Source organism: Choloepus didactylus, chromosome 15 (assembly GCF_015220235.1).
Source record: "Choloepus didactylus isolate mChoDid1 chromosome 15, mChoDid1.pri, whole genome shotgun sequence".
Classification (NCBI taxonomy): Eukaryota; Metazoa; Chordata; class Mammalia; order Pilosa; family Megalonychidae; genus Choloepus; species Choloepus didactylus.
In genome coordinates this window covers 42,192,890-42,208,510 of record NC_051321.1, presented here as the reverse complement: position 1 = coordinate 42,208,510, position 15,621 = coordinate 42,192,890, and the positions used below count along the sequence as shown (strand labels likewise).

Genomic DNA, 15,621 nt, shown 5'->3' with positions numbered 1-15,621 from the left:
GAGCAAATTGAAGTGGTACAAGTTTTGGTCAGGGAGTCCTTAGACCCAAGTTCTTATTCTAGTTCAGAAACTAATTCTCCATGTCACCTTGGATAAGTCATTTAACCACTCTGAGCCTCTGGTGCAATATTGCAATATTTTCCATTTCTCATGAAAAGCTGAGAATATGGATTTTTAGGGGAAATATCATGATATATAAATGTTGCCGGCTAACAAAATATTTTAAACACTTACAAGTTACTCAGAGCACACCTGGAGTCACGTTTGCCCTGTGAGCTTCCTAGCTGATGACCTACACTGTTCAGAAACCCTACCAGTGGATGATGTTGGACCTGATTGAAGCTGTCCAGGAGTGTACTGGAGCTGGCTCATACAAGCTTACAAGAGCCACGCACATTCTTCCCTACTCTGTGTTCAGTGACATTAAATTGGTAGCTTGAAAACAGCCATGGTGGCAGTATTTACAACATGGAAATCAGCAAATACTACAAATAAGGGCCTGCTCCCTGGATCCCATCCCTCCAGATGCTTGTGAGACATTTGCCAGAATACCACTGTAGCTGTTTATACCAGCTGATCCTGGAGATATGGTGTGGTATTGTATATCAGAACTGGAAGAGATCTAATATATTCTGCAAGAATATCTTCAAATTCCATGTAAAGTATAGTGAGCACGGCTTGGTCTTTGAAAATTCTTTTTTTTTTTTTTTTAAATCACTGCTTCTGCTGCCCACTATGTGAGGTTTGAGCATCTGTACTCAGTTGTTTATTGATGTTCCTTCTGGCAAACCTGAAACACATTTCTCTGCTTATAGACTTGAAGGTGAATTTGCTGAGCTTGCTGAAGAAGCTCCTAAAGGCCCCTGCCAGCCCTGGCTATTGTCAGGGCAAAATCTGCTGGTCACTCATCTGTTGGAGCTACCCAACATGGGTGGAGTTTCCTTTGGATACAGCCTGGGGGAAATTGATTCTGTCTGGGGCTCCACCACTCTGCTGACGTTACAGGCAAACGAGGAGCCCACAGGGACATTCTGGTGAGCTGTACTGGGCCATGACACCTCAGTTACTCTGTGGGGTCAGCCCAGAGGCCTAGGGGGGCTGCAATGAGTACTGGATTCCTGGTGCTGTTGTGGTTGGGGCTGGGGAGACTGCACCCAAGCAGAATCTATGGAGGTCCCAGACCCTGGTACAGTTAGGCTGTCTATTCTGTACAGGATGGAAGCTTGGCCAAGGCTGTTCCTCTCCAAAAGCAAGGAATTCCTGCTTTGATTTGTGCTGGTGGAGAACTGGTTGCTTGAAGGGGGTACAGGGTGATCTTCCTCTCCAGGCCAGTTAGGGCACTGGCAGGCACATTGGCTGAGCAGCTGTCCTGCTCAGACTCCTGAGTCCTCCTCTGGCTGTGTATTTTCTGCTTTGCTACAATTAGAGTAGCGATCCAAGGTGGGCATGGCAGGCTCACTGAAACTCAGACAGGGTTGGCAAGAGACCCTATGCTATACCTTGGGGGATGAGGAAGGAGTGAGTGCTGCTATGGGGTAGATAAGCTGAAGGCTGGAGCTTCAGGGTGATGATGGAGCCCTCCAGCTCAAATCTCTTGTAGCCTAGGAGCAGGTGGCCATCACCTTGTTCTTCCAGATCAGTAAGTCCTAGATATCTTCCTATGTGTAAGCTATGGACACCATTGACTCAGTCAGGGGTCCTTTAATCAGGGAGTATGTAGCTCCACATAAGGCTTTAGTTCATTATCTTTATGACCCACACTCATACTTGGATCTTTCCTGATTTGTCTAAAATGACTCTCTTGCTGTTATTGAGAATGAGAAATTCTTGAGGTTTTCACACTCCGTGGACATATGGAAAGAACATAGTATTTTCCATTCGGTATCCACTCCTGCAGCTCCTTGACATCCTGTGCACAAAAAGCAGGAATCTGCTGATCAGTGTATAGAGGATGACTCCTAGGTTCCACACATCCACAGTGTGTTCATGGTACTTTTGGCCCTGGAAGAGTTCTGGGGCAGCTTAAGTTAGACTGCAACTGAAGGTATCCAGCTTGATGCCAAAGGTGAATTCATTACTGAAGCCAAATCTGCAGTCTTGATGTTCATGTCACCCTCCAAGAGGAGGTTTTCTGCCTTTAAGACCCTGTGAACAAAAAACTCAGGTGACAGTACTGCACAGCAGACTGAATTTGGCCTAGTCCTCTCTTTCTATCATAGAGCCATGAACCACTAGGTAATAAATATCTCTCCTCCACAAGCATATTCCATGACTAGGTTGTGTATTTTCTCAGTCTTGCTCACTACAAATTAACTACCTTGTGCTGCTTCAAAGCCTTCATGATTCTTAATTCACTGGTTACTTTCTGGATGCTAGAAGAGTTGTGTTGAGTCTTGGTCAATGATCTCCATGGCTACTTTTTCCCAGTCAGATGTTCCAAACCAGCTTCACCCTGGCAAAGTTACCCTTGTCTATGGTTTTGAGGAGCCAATAGTTGCCAATATGGGTCTCTTTCTCAGTAGAGATGGCTGCAGAATGTTGGGATTTCTGCTGGACTTGGAATCCAGGTCGCTCAAGGTAGGCTTAAAATTGGGGAAAATTGTTGTCAAACTTGATCCAAATAACCTTAAAAAAAAAAATAGAATAAAACCTCCTGAAGTCCACCTGACAAATTAACCTTTATAATGAAATCAAAACACAATGTCAGATAAAAATTTAAAAAGCAAATGCTAATGAACAAAATAACAAAAGAAAAAGTGTGAAAAAGAATAAAGAAAAAAGAAAAGACTAAAAAAATGAAAAAAATGACAGAATTAAGAAATAAAAGAATTAAGAAAAATGAACAATAAAATTTAATACAGTATCAATTAATAAACAATATTAATAATAATTTAATAACAATAAAAATTAATAAACAAAATAGACCACAATGCAAAGGAGAAAACTGACTTTGATCAAAGATCCTTAGGTTACTAAAAACCAGCTTCCTGAGCTAGAAGGACCCCAAACCTAAGACCCAGAAACTTAAATAGGAGCTTGGAATTCTATAGCAATGGCTCCTTATGAGGCAATAGCAAGAAATGAACCTGTCAAGGCTGCGGATAATCCACAGTAGTTTTCTCACCTTTTGGTATTAAGAACACTTTACTCTTTAAAAAAAAGAAATATTGCAGACTCCAAAGAATATTTGTTCATGTGGGTTTTAGCTATCAATATTTACCTTATTAGAAATTAAAACCTGTAGGATGCTTCAGTGGCCTTTTCATTTCTAATTGGGCTTTTAAAGAGCTCTTAATGCCAACACTTAAAATATTCAATTCCTTTTTCTTTATACTCTGAATAATTGGTGATGCCACAACTTAACTGGCATCATGATACTATACAAACTTGTTGTGTTACGTGAGACACAATCAGGTACATTATAAACATCTATTAAAGCAGGGGGGAAGATAGTTTTCAGCATATTTTCATCCCTTACTTGGTTTTGTCCATTTTCTTTGGAGTTGATCACTCTCTTCTACGAGCCAGAGAACCTGCCAATATGTCCATTTTGGTATCTGTAAACGTGGACGTTGCAACTGTGTGTTAAGCCAACAATCCATGGTCCTCCCTGGCCCTCTAATCAGCATTGTCCAGGTGCTAGACATGGAGCCAGTTTCTCATGGGAGGGCACCAATTTTTAAAAAACTTTTATTAAGTATAATGTAGATAAAAGTGCACAAATCATCACTGTACAGCTTGGTGGCTCGTCACAAGTTGAACTCAACTATTTAAGTAGCATCCAAATAAAGAAACAGATAACCAGTGCCCTCAAATCCTCCCACCCCCCTTCCAGCCACTTTCTCTACAAGGATTTTGTATTATTTTTGTAACTGTCCTGTAAATTTGAAATTATTTCAAAGTAAAAGTTTTTTTTTAAAAAAGAATACACATCAACAACAACAAAAATAAAGTGCTGCCCAAGGGGTATGCTGTACCAAGATGGGCAGATCTGTTACTTTCCAGTTCTAAAACTTTGGGCCATTTTTCTGAGCCTCGATTTTCTCATCTGTAAGATGGGGCTAATAACACTAACTTTGCAAAGTTGTGAGAATCAGACAATATGTGTGTACAGTGCCTGGCACCTTGTACACTCTCTGTGTAGCTACTGTTTTTTTTTCATTGTAATTGCCTTCGTAGGTCATATGTGTCAGGTATAAGCAGATGAAAGGTGTGTAGTAAAAAATTTGGTCTTGCCCATAGAGAGGTCTGGCCCTTGTCCACAGCTCTGGGGGTAACTTCTAAACCCTTGGGGTTCCTGGAGTGGTAGGAGGGTCTTTATTATTCATGGTGGGCCCCTTGGGCCACACCTGATAGTTTATGCTAATTAAGTGACACCAGATAGGCCCCTCAGGCCACTTGATATCAGCCCATCCTCCAGGGAGGGGCTGGGGGCTGGAGACTTGGTTCAACAATGTGGGTAATCAATCCATCAATCATGCCTAGGTAATGAAGCCCCAATAAAAATTCTAGACACCAAAGTTCAGGTAGCTTCCCTGTTTGCAGTACTTCATGTCTATTGTCACTTATTGATGCTGGCAGGGTAACGAATCCTAGGGCAATGGAAGCTTTGCTTTCCATTTTCTCTGACTTTGTAGTTGGATCCTAACTCCCTGCAATGGTGTCAGAATTCTTGGGCAGACATTGCATTCTGGAGAACTACACCCTCAAACTCACAATTTGGCTAACTTCCAGTAGTTGGTACCAGGAGAAATGAATTCTCTAGAATGACCCTGACTCACCAAAACATGTGATTTGGGAAGAGAAAGGTTGGGAGGACAGAGGTAATAAACCTTTGATTTCTGGATGGCCACATGGTCATCTGTCACCCGTGGTATGGAACAGCAGCTGTGCTATCAGTCACTGGCAGTAAAAATTACCAATGGAATTTAGAAATGATGTCAGGTATCTCCAGGAGAGTTGGCTCACTGGATGCATAAGGAAATGCAAAATAATAAGAAAAATAAAATAAAATATACAATCCCTTAGTAAGGGGGAGCATAGGGGTGGATCTTGATGCTGGACCAAGCTTGGACCTTGGCTATCAGTCACAGCCTTAGCTGCAGGGCCCGTACCAAAGGAGTATGTTGGGACTGATCCTAAGACTGGGCCAAGCTACAGCCACTAGCAACAAATCCACTTCCAAAGGGAAAGGTTATGCTGAAATAACAGGGAAGAAAGTTAGAATGATTTATCACAAGAGAATGGGCAAAACAGAGGGGAGACAAGGTATTCACCCCAGCAGGATGGAAATCTTTAAACAGTTATTAAGAAATGGGAAGAATAAAGAGGACATTGATGAGGCAAAACAAAGGTTTTAATGCAGCACTTTCAGAAGTTGGGTGGGCCAGTGGGAGCTCCTGATAGTCCCCAACATTGAAGGGACTTGAACAAATCTGCTTTATTCACCTTAGTTTGGAGAGCCGCAAGGCAAAGGTGACAATAAGAAACCTGAACTCCAATCACTTGGGAAAATTGTCCCAAATCTAATTAATAAGAACTGAAGAGAAGGTCTGGGTGCTTGACTCAATCCCCAGCTGGAGACCCAAGGCCATATTCACATGAATGAGCAAATCAGGGAGCAGAGAAGTGACATTTTTGAAACTCCTTAACATGGAAGCCCCATGCACTGTGATTCCAAAACCTGTTGGTGAGGTCCTAATGGAGGCTACAGTTAAATTGGGATGATATGAGCATGATAAGGAGCAGATGGGATGGACTGGGCCCTCACCCTATGAGGATGGATATATGTTGGACCAGGGAATGCTTCCCCTACCTACTATTGTAAAATATGGCATGTAAATCTATTCTCTGCCAATATTGATTGGACATGCCAAATAGGAACCACTAAGACTGGCTGAGCTCACATGGGTCATTAATTTCAAATTCTCTGTACAATAGCTTAAAGCAAAAGTCTATGAGTGCCACCCAATGACAACCACTGGGATTCTGGACCAGAAAGTTTCCATTGAAAGTAAACCAACTTGCCACTGGATGCTACTTAAGACAGCCCCCTATAACTAAAGGACATAAAATAGTCTTGAAACCTGAATTACTCATAATGTGTTGAGCCATGTTGGAGAAACACTCTAATGGAGAAGACAGTGCCCAAGAGAATTCCATAATAAAACGGAAATGTTTTGTACAGAAACCTGCTACTGGGGGAATACAAGGAGGTACTTGTGAGCAGGCTGACTTCAGAACTACATGAGTACTTTCCAGATCCTATTGCCCCTTGGGTGGTGTCCTATGAACAAGAGCTGTTTGGTTTATAGATGGCATTTCCAGGGTGAATGTACAGGATCCTGTTTGGAAGTCTGTCATACTGATTGAAGAAGGTAAAAATGAATCAGCTCACACACAGGTTAAACTGCATGCTATTTGCCCCTATGTTTGAGATTTCATCAACTCATGGGTAGTGGCTAATGGCCTGGCCATATGGTCAGGCAAAAGGGCAATGGAAAAGTGACTTATTAAAGGGATGCCCATATGGGGCACAATTCTATGGAAATCACTATGGGAATTTAAAGGGTGCATTAAAGTAGGACATATCAATGCCCAGCAGAAGAAACCACTTCCAGAATTGGAAGTTGGTTGGAGTTGGACAATAGATAGCCTGGTGTGCTCACTTGAGATAGTGACCTAGGCCCATGTGATTAGGTGGAAATCAGGGAGATGCAGCAATGCAGGGATAGGATAAATCTGGCCATATTCCTTTTGCACCCTTTGAAGCCCAAAAATGGGCCCAGACAGGAACAGATGCTTATTCTGGACTAGGTTTTGCATACCCGGTAGTAGATGCAACTGGTCAAAATATTAGAAAGGAATTGGAATGGAAGATATTGCACCAATTTGGACCAACAATTCACATTTCCTCAGACCAATAAACACACTTTACAGCCCATAATGTACAACAGTGGACAAGGAGATATCATCCTCAGAGTAATGGCTTGTAGAGAATGGAAATGGACAATTGAGACATTTGTTAACTAAAATAATGGGAGAAAAAGGCAAGAAGTGTTCTCACATACAGACCTTCATCAGTATGTACTCACATTCAACATGAGGGGGAACAAAGAAGGGTCCACACTGGATAGATTCCTCTGCTTTTCCGGGGGTCTGGGGAAGAGGGGTTGGAGAAGGAAGCTATACAATTCTTCCCACAGGGTGGAGGATGGACAGGGAGGAAGATGGTTGTACTGCTATATTCTTTCTGTTTTCCCCACATTCCCTCAACTTCTTTTTTTTTCCTACATGATAAAGTTGTCTTAGGACCAGGGTTGCATTGGCAAGTGCTAGAAGCAGGGGTGATTCCCAAACAAGAAACTGTAATTATAGATTTAAACCTTTATGTCTGAATTCCAAAAGGCCTGATGGGGTAGATTGTGTCTTCATCTCATTTAGCAAAATTAAGGTTGATAATGAATGCAGCTGTATTGCCTAGTAATAGAAGAAAATATATACACAATATTTTTTAAATCACAAAAAATACTAAGAAAATATATGCACAATATTTTTTAATCACAATAAAATACTAAGAATGTATGGTGAAAAGTAAGTTTTCTCCCATCCCTAGTTGTCAGATTCCCAGTTCCCCACATCAGTGACAATCATCATTACCAATGGCTTGTTTCTTTATTTGAACAATATTCTATGTGTGTGTGTCACTGTAACTTACTACAATACAAGGTCTGAGAGCTTGCATTTTTTACTCAATAATATATTTTAGAGATTACTCCCTATCAGTACTAATGAATTCCCCCATTCTTCTATTTTGTAAGTGTTTTTTAAATTGTGGTAAAATGCATATGACAGAGGAGATGGAAGAAAATGGCAGCATAGAGAGGAGTGGAAGCTAGTTTGTACCCCTGGAACACTAATAAACAACCAGGAACAACTAGTACATAATCTGGAATAACTGCAGGGGGACAAACGTGACTGTCCACTCATCATACACCAACCTGAATTGGGAGAAATGCCCAAGATCGCAGCATAAAATCTGTAAATAAAAACTGTGGACCCAAGCAGAGAGACCCCCTCCCGCCATGGCCTGAACTGCAAAGCTTCGTGGTGCTAGAGAGAAGCTCTCTCCCAGCAAGTGACTATCACTAAGCTGAGCTCCAACTGGGGTTTTAATTAACAAATGTAGACTGCTCAATACAAACTACAAATCCCCAACAAGCAGACAGAGGCTTTTGGTGACAACTGACCTTGAAGAGCTGGAGGGTGGCTACAGACTGGCCCTGAAGGAGGCTTTCTGTCCCCTTTTTGGCTCAGTGGAGAAAGCCTCAGCCATTTTCAGTTCCCAGTGCTCTGACTCAGAGAAGTGTGGAGACAGCACAGGCAGAGAGACCATTTGAATGTAAATGACCTCTCCCCAGGGGGTATATCTTCCCTAAGAGGAAAAAGGTGGTGCCAAGCTGTACTACTCACCCTCCTTTCAGAACCAGACCTTGGAGCCTTGGGGAAAACAGCCCTGGGCCACACCTCCTTACATCAATCTGGAGCTACAGGCTGACAGGTGCCACCTGCTGGGCGGAAAAGCACAGTGACTTGAGGCCTCACAGGGTGTACCAATCTTCTAAGACACACCCTCAGGGAGACCTGATACTATTGTCTCCTTCCAAGACCTTAGCCCGTTCTGGTCTGAGAAAACCTGATTGGGATAACCAAGGAAACCAGATGCCTAGACAACAGAAAACTACAACCTACGCTAAGAAAAATGAAGTTAAGGCCCAGTAAAAGGAACAAACTTACACTTCAACTGAAACACAGGAATTTAAACAACTAATCCAAAATCAATTCAAAGAGTTTAGGGAAGATATGGCAAAAGAGATGAAGCGTATAATGAAAACACTGTGCGTACATAAGGTAGAAATCGAAAGTTCGAAGAAACAACTGGCAGAATCTATGGAAATGAAAGGCACAACACAAGAGATGAAAAACACAATAGAGACATACAACAGCAGATCTCAAGAGGCAGAAGAAAACACTCAGGAACTGGAGAGCAAGACACCTGAAATCTTACATACAAAAGAACAGATAGGGAAAAGAACAAAAAAATATGAGCAACATCTCCAGGAACTTAAGGATGAAACAAAATACAAGAATGTATGTATCATTGGTGTCCCAAAAGGAGAAGAGAAGGGAAAAGGGGCAAAAGCAATAATAGAGGAAGTAATCAATGAAAATTTCCCATCTCTTATGAAAGACATAAAATACAGATCCAAGAATTGCAGCATACCCCAAACAGAATAGATCTGAATAGACCTATGCCAAAACACTTAATAATCAGATTATCAAATGTTGAAGGCAAAGAGAGAATCCTGAAAGCAGCAAGAGAAAAGCGATCCATCACATACAAAGGAAGCTTGATAAGACTATGTGTGGATTTCTCAGTAGAAACCATGGAGGCAAGAAGGAAGTGGGTGATATATTTAAGATACTGAAAAAGAAAAACTGCCAACCAAGAATCATATATCCGGCAAAACTGTCCTTCAAATATGAGGAAGAGCTTAAAATATTCTCTGACAAACAGACAATGAGAGAGTTTGTGAACAAGATACCTGTTCTACAGGAAATACTAAAGAGAGCACTACAGACACATAGGAAAAGACAGGAGTGAGAGGTTTGGAACACAGTTTTAGGTGATGGTAGCACAGCAATGTAAGCACACTGAACAAAGATGACTGTGAGTATGGCTGAAAGAGGAAGGTTAGGAGTGTGTGGGACATCAAAAGGAAGGAGTGAAGATAAAGACTGGGACTGCATAACTCAGTGAAACCTTGAGGGCTCAACAATTGTGATAAAATGTACAAATATGTTTTTACATGAGGGAGAACAAATGAATGTCAACCTTGCAAGGTGTTAAAAACAGGGTGGTATTGGGAAAAAAAATACAATCAAAGCAAACTAGAGACTATAGTTAACAGAAACATTGAATTATCCTTTGTTACATTCTTTAATGTAACAAAGGCAATATACCAAAGCTAAATGCCTGTAAGAGGGGGACATAAGGAGGGGTATGGGACTCCTGGCATTGGTGACCTTGTCTGACTCTTTTATTCTACTTTAGTTTAATTCTATTTTTCCTTTTGTTGCTTTTTAGCTGTCATTTTTTTTCTTTCTTTATCCTTTGTCTCTCTACCTTCTTTGACTCTTCTTCCTTCTTTGTGGAAGAAATGGAGATGTCCTTATATAGATAGTGGTGATGGTGGTGAATATATAAATATGTGACTCTACAGGGAACATCAATTGTTTACTTAAGATGGAAAGTATTGTGGGTGAACGAAACTGTCTTTAAAAAAAAAACGGTTTGATGAAGAAAGCTTGAGGGCACTACAATGAGTGAATAAGTCAGACACTTAAGGACAGATATTGCAAGGTCTCACTGATATGAACTAACTATAATAGATAAACTCATAGACCTGAAATATAAGTTACCAGGATATAGAACGAGGTTAAAAGATGGGGAGCGGTTGCTTATTATGACCATAATGTTCAACTCGGTTGATCTTAAGTGTTTGGAAATGGACAGAGGTGAAGGTAGCACGTTATTGTGAGAATAACTAACGGTGCTGAATGGTATGTGAATGTGGTGGAAAGGGTAAGCTCAGAGTCACATATGTCACCAGAAGGAAAGTTGGAGGTTAAAAGATGGGAATGTATAAAACAGTGAATCTTGTGGTGGACAATGTCCATGATTAACCATACAAATATTAGAAATTCCTCTCATGAACTAGAACAAATGTATGACACTATAACTAGAAATTAATAATAGAGGGGCATATAGGAAAAATATACATATATACCTTTTGCAAACTATATACTACAGTTAGTAGTATTTTAACATTCTTTCATCAACAGTAACAAATGTACTATACCTAACCTATGAATCAGTAATGGAGGGGGGGGTGGTTAGAGGTATGGGAGAATTTGAGTTTGTTTTTTTTGTCTTTATTTCTTTTCTGGAGTAATGAAAATGTTCTAAAAATTGAAAAAAAAATTATTTGTATGATGAATGCACAGCTGTATGATGATACCATCGGCAACTGATTGTAAAATTTGGATCTTTGGAGAGCTGTATGGCATGTGAACAATCTCAATTAAAAACTTTTAAAAAAATACATATGACATAAAATTTGCCATTGTACCCATTGTTCAGTGGTGGCATGAATTACATTCACAATGTTGTGCAGCAATCACACTATACGTCCAAAATGTTTTCATCACCCTGTGCCGGTTTGAGTGTATTGTGTCCCCCAAATGCCATTATCTTTGTAGTCTTGTGTGGGGCAGAAGTTTTGGTGCTGGTTGGATTTGCTTGGAGTGTGCCCCACCCAGCTGTCGGTGATAATTTTGATGATATGTTCCCATGGAGGCGTGGCCCCACCCATTCGGGGTGGGCCTTGATCGGTGGAGCTATATAAATGAGCTGACTCAAAGAGGAAAGAGAGTGCAGCTGGGAGTGATGTTTTGAAGAGAAGCAAGCTTGCTAGAAAGGAATGTCCTGGGAGAAAGCAGTTTTGAGGCCGGAGATTTGGAGCAGACGCCAGCTGCCTTCCTAGCTAACAGAGGTTTTCCGGACACCACTGGCAGTCCTCCGGTGAAGGTACCCTATTGCTGAGGTGTTACCTTGGATGCTTTGTGGCCTTAAGACTGTAATTGTGTAGTGAAATAAACCCCCGTTTTATAAAAGCCTGTCCATCTCTGGTGTTTTGCATTCTGCAGCATTAGCAAACTAAGACACACCCCAAACAAAAACTCTATATCCATTAAACAATCACTTCTCATTCCTCCCTCCCTGCAGTCCCTGTTAACCTCTAATCTGCTTTCTATCTCTATGAATTGGCCTATTCTAGATATTTCATATGCTTGAATTCATACAATATTTGTTCTTTTGTATTTGGTTTATCTCACTCAACATGATGTCTTCAAGGTTCATTCATACTGTAGCATGTATCAGAACTTCATTCCTTTTTATGGCTAAATTATGTTTCATTGTTATGTATATATCACATTTTGTTTATTCATTTAATTATTAATGGATACTTGAGTTATTTCCATCTTTTGACTACTATGAATGATGCTGTTATGAACATTGATGTACAAGTATCTGAGTCCCTGTTTTCAATTCTTTTAGGTAAATACCTAGGAGTAGAATTGCTGGAGCAAATGGTAGTTCTTTGTTTAACTTTTAGGAATCACCAAACTGTTTTCTATAGTGGCTGAACCATTTTACCTTCCCACCAGCAATACATAAGGGTTCCAATGCTTCTATATCCTTGCCAACACTTGTAATTCTCCTTTAAAAAAAAATTATAGCCATTCTAGAGGGTATGAAGTGATATCTCACATTAGTTTTTTTTTGAGTTTTTTTTATTTTTAATTATGGCAAAATATACATAACATAAAATTCATTTTAACCATTTTAAATGAACAATTCTTTGACATTAAACACATTGACAATACTGTGTAACTTTTATCACTGTCTATTCCCAGATTACTTTCAACATCCTACACAAAAACTCAAACTCATTCAGCAATAACTCCCCATCTCCCACTCCTGCCACCCCTGGTAATGACTATTCTGCTTTCTGTCCCCATGAATTTGTTTATCCTAAGTATTTCATATAAGATAAATAATATAATATTTGTCCTTTTGTGTCTGCTTATTTCACTCAACATGATGTCTTCGGTTCCCCTGTGTTATCAGACCTTCCTTCCTTTTCATGGCTGAATAATATTCTATTGTATGGATATACCATATTTGTTTATCCATTTGTCTGTTGATGGACACTTGGAATGCTACCACCCTTTGGCTATTGTGAATAATGCTGTAATGAACACTGGTGTTCAAATATCTGTTTGAGTTCCTGCTTTCAATTCTTTTGGGTAAATACCCAGGAGTGGAATTGCTGGGTAATATGGTAATTCTAGGTTTAATTTTCTGAGAAACTGCCAAACTGTTTTCCACAGCTGCATCATTTTACATTGCTACCAACAATGTGCAAAAGTTTCTATTTCTCCACATCATCACCAAAACTTATTTTCAGTGTTTTAAAATAATAACCATCCTAGTGGGTGTGAAATGGTATCTCATTGTAGTTTTAATTTGCATTTCTCCAGTGGCTAATGATGTTGAGCATCTTTTCATGTGCTTCTTGGTTATTTGTAATCTTCTTTGTAGAAATGTCTATTCAAGTATTTTGTCCATTTTTAAATTAGGTTGTTATCTCTCTGTTTTGAGTTGTAGGAGTTCCTTAGATAGTCTGGATATTAAAGCTATCAGATATATCATTTGCAAAAATTTTCTTCCATTACATGGGTTGTCTTTTCACTCTCTTGATAATGTCCTTTGATGCACAGAAGGTTTTAATTTTGAAGAAACAAATTTATCTATTTTTTCTTTTGTTGCTTGTGCTTTAGGTGTTGTGCTGGTTTGAATGTGTTCTGTCCCCCAAAATGCCATTATCTTTGATGCAATCTTGTGTGGGCAGACATATTAGTGTTGATTAGATTGTAATTCTTCGATTGAGTGTTTCCATGGAGATGCAACCCACCCAACTGTAGGTGCTAACTCTGATTGGATAATTTCCATGGAGAAGTGGCCCCACCCATTCAGTGTGGGCCTTGATTAGTTTACTAGAGCACTATATAAGCTCAGACAGAAGGAGTGAGCTTGCTACAGCCAAGAGGGACACTCTGAAGAACTCACAGGAGCTGAGAGAGGAGCTGCAACTTACAGAGCAAAGTTTTGGAGATGGCCTTGAAAGCAGACGTTTTCTCTGGAGAAGTTAAGAAAGGACAAATGCCCCAAGAGCAACTAAGAGTGACATTTTTGAGGAGCTGCAACCTAGAGAGGAACATCCTGGGAGAAAGCCATTTTGAAACCAGAACTGTGGAGCAGTTGCCAGCCACATGCCTTCCCAGCTAACAGAGGTTTTCCAGACGCCATTGGCCATTCTCCAGTGAAGATACCTGATTGTTGATGACTTACCTTGGATGCTTTATGGCCTTAAGATTGTAACTTTGTAACCAAATAAATCCTCTTTATAAAAGCCAATCCGTTTCTGGTGTTTTGTGAAAAGGTAGCATTAGCAAACTGGAACAGGTGTCATATCTTAGAAGTCATTGCCAAATCCAAGGCAACGAAGATTTTCTCCCATGTTTTCTTTTGTAGCATTTTTTTTTCTTTGGTTTATATTTTCATATTCTTTTTTTTTAATTTTTATTGAGATATATTCACATACCATACAATCATCCATGGTGTACAATGAACTGTTCACAGTACCACCATACAGTTGTGCATTCATCACCCCAATCTATTTTTGAACATTTTTCCTTACACCAGAAAGAATCAGAATAAGAATAAAAAGTAAAAATAAAAAAGAACACCCAAATCATCCCCCCCATCCCACCCTATTTTCCATTTAGTTTTTGTCCCCATTTTTCTACTCATCCATCCATACACTGGATAAAGGGAGTACGATCCGCAAGGTTTTCACAATCACCCTGTCACCCCTTGAAATCTACATTGTTATACAATCGTCTTCAAGAGTCAAGGCTACTGGGTTGGAGTTTGGTAGTTTCAGGCATTTACTTCTAGCTATTCCAATACATTAAAACCTAAAAATTGTTATCTATATAGTGCTTAAGAATGTCTACCATAGTGACCTCTCAACTCCCTTTGAAATCTCTCAGCCACTGAAACTTTATTTCATTTCATTTCGCATCCCCCTTTTGGTCAAGATGTTCTCAATCCCATGATGCCGGGTCCAGATTCATTCCCGGGAGTCATATCCTACATTACCAGGGAGACCTACAACCTGGGAGTCAGGTTTCACGTAGTGGGGAGGGCAGCAAGATCACCTGCCAAGGTGGCTTAGTTAGAGAAAGAGGGCCACATCTGAGCAACAAAGAGGAATCAGGGGGAGACGCTTAGGCACAATTATAAACAGGTTTAGCCTCTTCTTTGTAGTAACAAGCTTCATAGGGGCAAGCCGCAATACAGAGGGCTCAGCATGTCGAGCCGTCAGTCCTCAGTGTTTGTGAGAACATCAGCAACAATCCAGGTGAGGAAGTCCAACACTTACACATCCTCCCCCAGCTCCTCAGGGGGTTCCCGAATATATATTTTTATTTTCTGCCCAAACTACTTTGGGATGTGTTGCTATTTCACACTAACCTATACAGACCTACCATATCTCACTTTCTATTCAAGGTTCCCTGTAATTGTGGTGTTTGAACAAACTGACTATAGAAGTTTATTGTTTAGAAAATATAGATCCTACACCAAATCTTTTATAATTTTAATAGTTTTAGCTCTTGGATTTAGGAAGTTGACCCATTTTGAGTTAATTTTTTATATGATGTAAGTAAGGCATGGGTCCGACTTCATTCTTTTACATGTGGCTATCCAGTTTTCCTAGCATCACCTGTTGAAGAGATTATTCTTTCTTCCATCAAATGGTCTTGGCACCCTTGTTGGAAATCAAGTTTCCATAGATGTGAAGACTTATTTCTATGGGCTCAATTCTATTCCATTGGTATACAGATACCTTTATGCCGGTACCACACCAT

At 40.2% G+C, this 15,621-nt stretch overlaps 1 pseudogene; it reads right to left on the bottom strand.

The window, feature by feature from the left end:
* Positions 1 to 605: 605 nt before the first annotated feature.
* Positions 606 to 15,621, bottom strand: LOC119509887 (annotated as a pseudogene).